Below are 6,763 nucleotides of genomic sequence, written 5' to 3' on the forward strand. Positions count from 1 at the left end.
TTTTAAATCCCCCCCTTAAATACAAATTAATCATTATTTCACCTTTTGACATGTTAATAAGCATTGCAAATCTCTGCAAAATCATCTTAAATTTGTGTTCTCCAATAAACCTGCCTTGTGGTTTGTAGACCTAGTCAGCTTGGAAAATATTTTTTTTTCAAGGGAAGCTGTTATACCAACTGAGTTTTCCCAAAGTCAACCAGTTCTAATTAACATGCAGTTTTTGTAGTTGGCTAATGTAACTGGGAAACATGAAAGCCTAAAAGTATATAATATTCATTCTTGGTAGCTCTTGTTAGTACATATTCTGTATGAATATCCATTGCCGTCTTCCCACTGGAAAAATATATTTGCACATAATTCTGGGTAAAATGTGCTTGTGGATGTTTCTTTTTGCACCTCTGTGTCTGAAAAGAATGTTTGAACTATTTGTGACGGAGTTCTTTTTGTTTCTTTCTGTTTGAAATTTGTATGTGTTTTATTGTAGTAGTGTTCACAGTGTTCTAACAAAGGGCACTGTCCACACCCAGAAGAAATCACAGTTCCTGCTTGGAGCAGTTCACCATCCATAAACCTCAATGTACATTTCCATGTCATAGACACAGTTAATCTAAAAATTAGTTCAAGTGGAGTAACTTCCCACAAGGAACATGGTCATCAAGGCTTTCATTTCTTCCTCCTTCCACTTTTACTGCTTCAGTCATGGCTCTAGTTCTCAGATCCAGTATCCTTCTTCTCCCTATGTGCTTCATTCTGGTGTCTTGTTTTCCTCTTAGTTCCTTCAATTCCCTGCACATAGATCCTCTTTAGATTTCTTTGCTCCACTGCCAACACTTCCATATCCCTTCTTCATGTTTTTTGTTCCCTATTTTTTCCATGGAAAACTCCAATATTTTCTAAGATAAAATGTGAAATCAAATGCTTGAAGAGGTTTACAGTGTGGAATAGAAGGTCATGCACACAGATGTAAAGGGAAGGCAAATTCAGTTTTCAGGTATAATGCTCATCAATACATGAGGGTTCATCTGAGAGATCTATTCTATAAACTATTCCCAGAGATGAGAGAGTTCTTGTTTTATACCTGGGAATTCATTGAGTGACACTTTCTGAAAATCATTTTTCTACTTCTTTGGATCCTGGAGCTGGATGAGTGACAAACCAGCACACTGTGCACGTGTGTGTGTGAAGGGGGACACTCCTTTATACCTTGGCTTTCAATGTCTCCAGTCCAGAAGAAGTGGGCAGAAGTGAAAATCCCACCTCATTTTTCTTAGGGGATTTAATCTGACCCAAGAACCTAGCCCAGTGGGTGGGTGGAGAATAAAAGCTACGTCTACACCTTCAGCTGGGGAAGTGATTTCCAGCTTGAGGATACATAATCATGTAAATGATGGCACATTGCACAAAGCAGTTGAATATCAAATCCAGTTCTACTAAAACTCACTTTAAAAAAGGAGCCTTTTGAATTACAGATGCACAGGACAGAGTCAGTAGTCTTTATTCTTGCATCAGTGTTACATCAGTCCATCTCCTTTGATTTTGGTGGAAGTATTCATAACTTAAAACAATCTTTTCAAATATCTATGCATAGTATCTTTGGCATCAGACAAATTCTAGGTGCTTTGCAGATGGAGGCAAGGATCTGAAGCAACACAAACAGATTTGGAGGATTTGCCACACATTCTGGTGGTTCTACACTTTTTGATTAAATCCTTTAAAAAATAAAATCGGAGGGGAAGGAGAACAAACATATTTGTTAACTGTATTCTAGGAAGAAGTCTGGTTAATAAAAGCCCTTTGAAATTACTAATATTGCTGAGATATTGAAAGTCCAGTTTCATCTTAGTGGATCTCAATGACATGCAGAAAAAAATTCTACAGAAAGTAATAATTAACTGGCATTAATACCTACAAATGAGCAGCCATTGTCATCAGTATTTATTTCTATGAAAGTGGCATGGGATGTAAATGTGTGTGGAAATCATAAACAATGATGGATATTTAATATGTTTGGAATAAGAACCATAATGTTAAGAAATGTAATTTATATAAACAAACAAAAAAAGAATGCAATTATAATAATTCAGTAAGAACATCTGTAAGAAAGTCTGTAATTTGTTTATATTGCACTGACTATCTTTAATTAACATTTGAGCTATGTTGCAAATGTACCTATTATCAATGAAAATGAGTGGACCTTTTCAAGGTGACATATAGTACACATAATCACAATACTGGAATGAAGAGTTTATTGCTGTAAAAAATAAGTAGATTTTTAAGGCTAATTCAAGCGGCAAGGATGCAAGCTTATCTAATTTATTTACTTTTCTGTAATAGAGAGAAATTATTTTTTTAAATGTGTGTGTTGCTGTCTTTAATGCCCATATACAGTGACTGGAGCCTTTTAATTTGGAAATGTGTTCAAAATTCGTCAAGGGCGGTTTAGGTTAGACATTAGGAAAAACTTCCTATTGGTTAAACACTGGAATAAATTGCCTAGGGAGTTGTGGAATCTCCATCATTGGAGATATTTAAAAGAAGGTTAGACAGACATCTGTCGGGAATGATCTAGATGGTGCTTCGTTCTGCCGTGAAGGCAGGGGACTGGACTTGATGATCTCTCTAAGTCCCTTCCAGTTCTAGTATTCTAAGATTCTATCTGTGGGTATGTCTACACTACAATGTTAGTTCGAACTAACGGACGTTAGTTCGAACTAACATTCATAGCCGCTACACTAGCGCTCCGCTAGTTCGAATTTGAATCGAACTAGCGGAGCGCTTAGTTCGAACTAGGTAAACCTCATTTTACGAGGATTAAGCCTAGTTCGAACTAGCTGGGAGGCTAGCCCTCCCCAGGTTTCCCTGGTGGCCACTCTGGCCAACACCAGGGAAACTCGTCTGCCCCCCTCCCGGCCCCAGACCCCTTAAAGGGGTACGGGCTGGCTACGGTGCCCGTGCCAGGTGCAAGCCTGCCAGCACCCAGCCAGCAGACCCTGCACCTGGCACGGCACAGAGCCACCCACCCGATGTCCCCCAGCCCACCCCCTCTTCCCGGGACCAGGCTGGTGGCTCCCGGGAGTTTGCCCTGAACCGCAAGAGGCGGGCAACTTCCTGGGCTAGTGCGGACATCGTGGACCTCGTCCACGATCTCTGCACTAGGCACAGGAAAGTGGCCGTCTAGGGCAGGAGAGCTGCCAGCCTGGCCACCAAGGAGCAGGTGTGCATGAAAATCAAGGGGGTCCACTGAGACCCCCGACCCTGAGCCCTGAGCTTACAATGGCCGTCCTGGGTCAGACCAAAGGTCCATCTAGCCCAGTAGCCTGTCTGCCGACAGCGGCCAACCCTAGGGACCCTGGAGGGGATGGACCGAAGACAGTGACCAAGCCATTTGTCTCGTGCCATCCCTCTCCAGCCTTCCACAAACCTTGGGCAGGGACACCACTCCGACCCCCTGGCTAAGACTACTCCATGGACCCAACCTCCATGACTTGATCTCACTTCCCTTTAAACTCTGTTCTAGTTGTAGCCTTCACAGCCTCCTGCAGCAAGGAGTTCCGCAGGTTAACTATTTGCTTTGTGAAGAACAACAACTTTCTCTTACTAGTTTGAAGCCTGCTACCCATTCCTTTACTTTGGTGTCCTCTAGTCCTTCTTTATGGGAACTCATGAAGAACTTTTCTGAATGCACCCTCTCCACCCAACCCCTGCTTTTAGAGACCTCTATCCTGTCCCCCCTCCGTCTCCTCTTTTCTAAGCTGAACAGTCCCAGTCTCTGTAGCCTCTCTTCATCTGGGACCTGTTCCCAACCCCTGATCATGTTAGTTGCCCTCCCCTCTCCCAGCCTTTCTCTTCCCCTCTCCCACCTCCTTTTCCCAGTCTCCCCCAGTTTTGTTCAATAAAGACAGAGTCAATGTTGGAAGAAACGTTATCTTTATTTTGTACATCAATAAGAAGAGGGGCTAGGGAAGGGTAAGTGGAAGGAGGTGAGGGAGGAATGGGGTACGAGCCCCCGATGGGAAGGACTGGGCTGGCTCTGCGGGCTTCTGGGGGTGGAAGCTCTCCTGCAGCCCCCCAATTACCCCCTCTCCCCAGATGGCAGCCTGCGGCAAGTGCAGCCGGGCTGATGGCCGAGTGGTGTGATGTGCCCAGTGTGGGCACTCCAGGCACTCCAAGCCAGGACTGCTTTGCAAGCGGGGCACCCCTTAGAACTGTCTGTCCGGGGTGGGGGTCGGGTCCCTTTAAGCACAGCCGTCGGCTAGCCTGAGACAGCATCTTCACGCTCTAAGTCCTCCTCTGATGCCCTGCCGGCACTGCTTCCGGCCATCCTTAAGCCCTGTTCAGAGTCCACTCAATGTGGACTTGCTAGTTCGAATTAGCAAAACGCTAATTCGAACTAGCTTTTAGTTCTAGAAGCGTTAGTTCGAATTAGCTTAGTTTGAATTAACTAATTCGAACTAAGTTAGTTCGAACTAGCGCTGTAGTGTAGACGTACCCTGTCATATGTAGGCCCTGATTTGTGGCCCATTTAGGCCACTAGAAAGAATTCCATTGACTATAATCGACATTGAATCAGGTCCTTATAGATTGAATGGTCATTAACATAGGTTCTGATGTTGACTTCACATGGAAATTAATTGAAATAAATGAGGCTCCAAGTGGGCAGTAGTATCTGCCCTCTCAGTCAGTTGTAAGATGGTGCTCAGTAATTAAGCACTTGTGTAAATGAACAGTTTGTGCAAGCTATGGTATATATCTATATACAATAACCTGCTGTGCACTAACTATCCAAATGGACTCTGCTGGAGCACACACAAAAAATCTATATTATGCTTTGATGTACCCTCTTGAAACAGAAGTAGATTCAATTGCCATAGGGAGCTTTTAGTGTGAAGCAGCAGGGTTCACAAGGACACTTAGGGCATGTCTACACAGCAGCTTTATTTTGGAATAATTGATGTTATTCCGGAATAACAAAGAGTAGGTCTACACAGCATGCCATTATTTCAAAATAATGGTGAGCTGGAGGACTTCTTATTCTGACTTCTGCAACTCTCATTTCACAAGGAGTAAGGGAAGTCGAAGGAACAGTATTCTTCCCTTGGCTTTCTGCTGGGTAGACTAAGCCAAAAGCCGAATTAAGCTATTTCGAATTCAGCTACGCAACTGATGTAGCTGAAGTTGTATTGCTTAATTCAACTTTTGCCCTGCTGTGTAGATATGTCCTTAGTGCACTTAATGCAGGATAGATTTACAACACAGCTTGGTGGCAAATTTAGTGTTTGTATAGACAAGCCCTCAGCATTATAGTTGGAGCAAAAGCTCATTGATCCATCCTATGCAGGGCACAGTCAAAGCCCCTTCTTTGAGGGTGAAGTCATTTCCTCCACTCCATTCTAGGCTTAACCTTGTGCTCTCACTTTTGTGTGCGTACCATAGAATCACAGAATGCGAGAACTGGAAGGGACCTTGAGCTATCATCTAGTCCAGACCCCTGTACTCGCAGCAGGACCAACCACCATGTATACCATCTTTGAGAGATGTTTATCTAATCTATTCTTAAATATCTCCACAACCTCTGTAGGCGATTTATTCCAGTGAATTATGACCCTGTGCTCCAAAGCCCTTGCAACTCCTCCCAGCTTGTTGTTATCATGTTCTTATGCTTTTTAAATAGTAACAATGGGAAAGAGCTGTGTGAGATTTTCATGTTTCACATACTTGGAAAGTAGTGAGGGAAGAACTCTTATTGTTCTGCTTATGGAGGGGGCGGGGTTCTTATTAAGCTTTTTAAGGAAAAATCATGAAGGATATTTGTAAATATATATGAATATAAATGTATAGCCGTGTGAATATCATATATCAGCTCAAGAAGCTGGTAGAAGAGGTATCTGAGCCTCTAGCTATCATCTTTGGAAAATCATGGGAGATAGGAGAGATTCCAGAGGATTGGAAAAGGGCAAATATAGTGCCCATCTATAAAAAGGGAAATAAGAACAACCCAGGAAACTACAGACCAGTTAGTTTAACTTCTGTGCCAGGGAAGATAATGGAGCAAGTAATTAAGGAAATCATCTGTAAACACTTGGAAAGTGGCTAGGTGATAGGGAACAGCCAGCACTGATTTGTAAAGAACAAATCATGTCAAACCAATCTGATAGCTTTCTTTAATAGGATAATGAGTCTTGTGGATAAGGGAGAAACGGTGGATGTGGTATACCTAGACTTTAGTAAGGCGTTTGATGCGGTCTCACATGATATTCTTATCAATAAACTAGGTAAATACAACTTAGATGGGGCTACTAAAAGGTGGGTGCATAACTGGCTGGATAACAGTACTCAGAGAATAGTTATTAATGGTTCACAATCCTGCTGGAAAGGCATAACAAGTGGGGTTCCGCAGGGGTCTGTTTTGGGACTGGCTCTGTTCAATATCTTCATCAACGATTTAGATATTGGTATAAAAAGTACACTTATTAAGCTTGCAGATGATACCAAGCTGGGAGGGGTTGCGACTAATCTGGAGGTTAGGGTCATAATTCAAAATGATCTGGACAAATTGGAGAAATGGTCTGAGATAAATAGGATGAAGTTTAATAAAGACAAATGCAAAGTGCTCCACTTAGGAAGGAACAATCAGTTTCAAACATACAGAATGGGAAGCGACAGTCTGGGAAGGAGTACGGCAGAAAGCGATCTAAGGGTTATAGTGGACCACAAGTTAAATATGAGTCAGCAGTGTGATGCTGTTGCAAAGAAAGCAAAC

Source organism: Pelodiscus sinensis, chromosome 3 (assembly GCF_049634645.1).
Source record: "Pelodiscus sinensis isolate JC-2024 chromosome 3, ASM4963464v1, whole genome shotgun sequence".
Classification (NCBI taxonomy): domain Eukaryota; kingdom Metazoa; phylum Chordata; order Testudines; family Trionychidae; genus Pelodiscus; species Pelodiscus sinensis.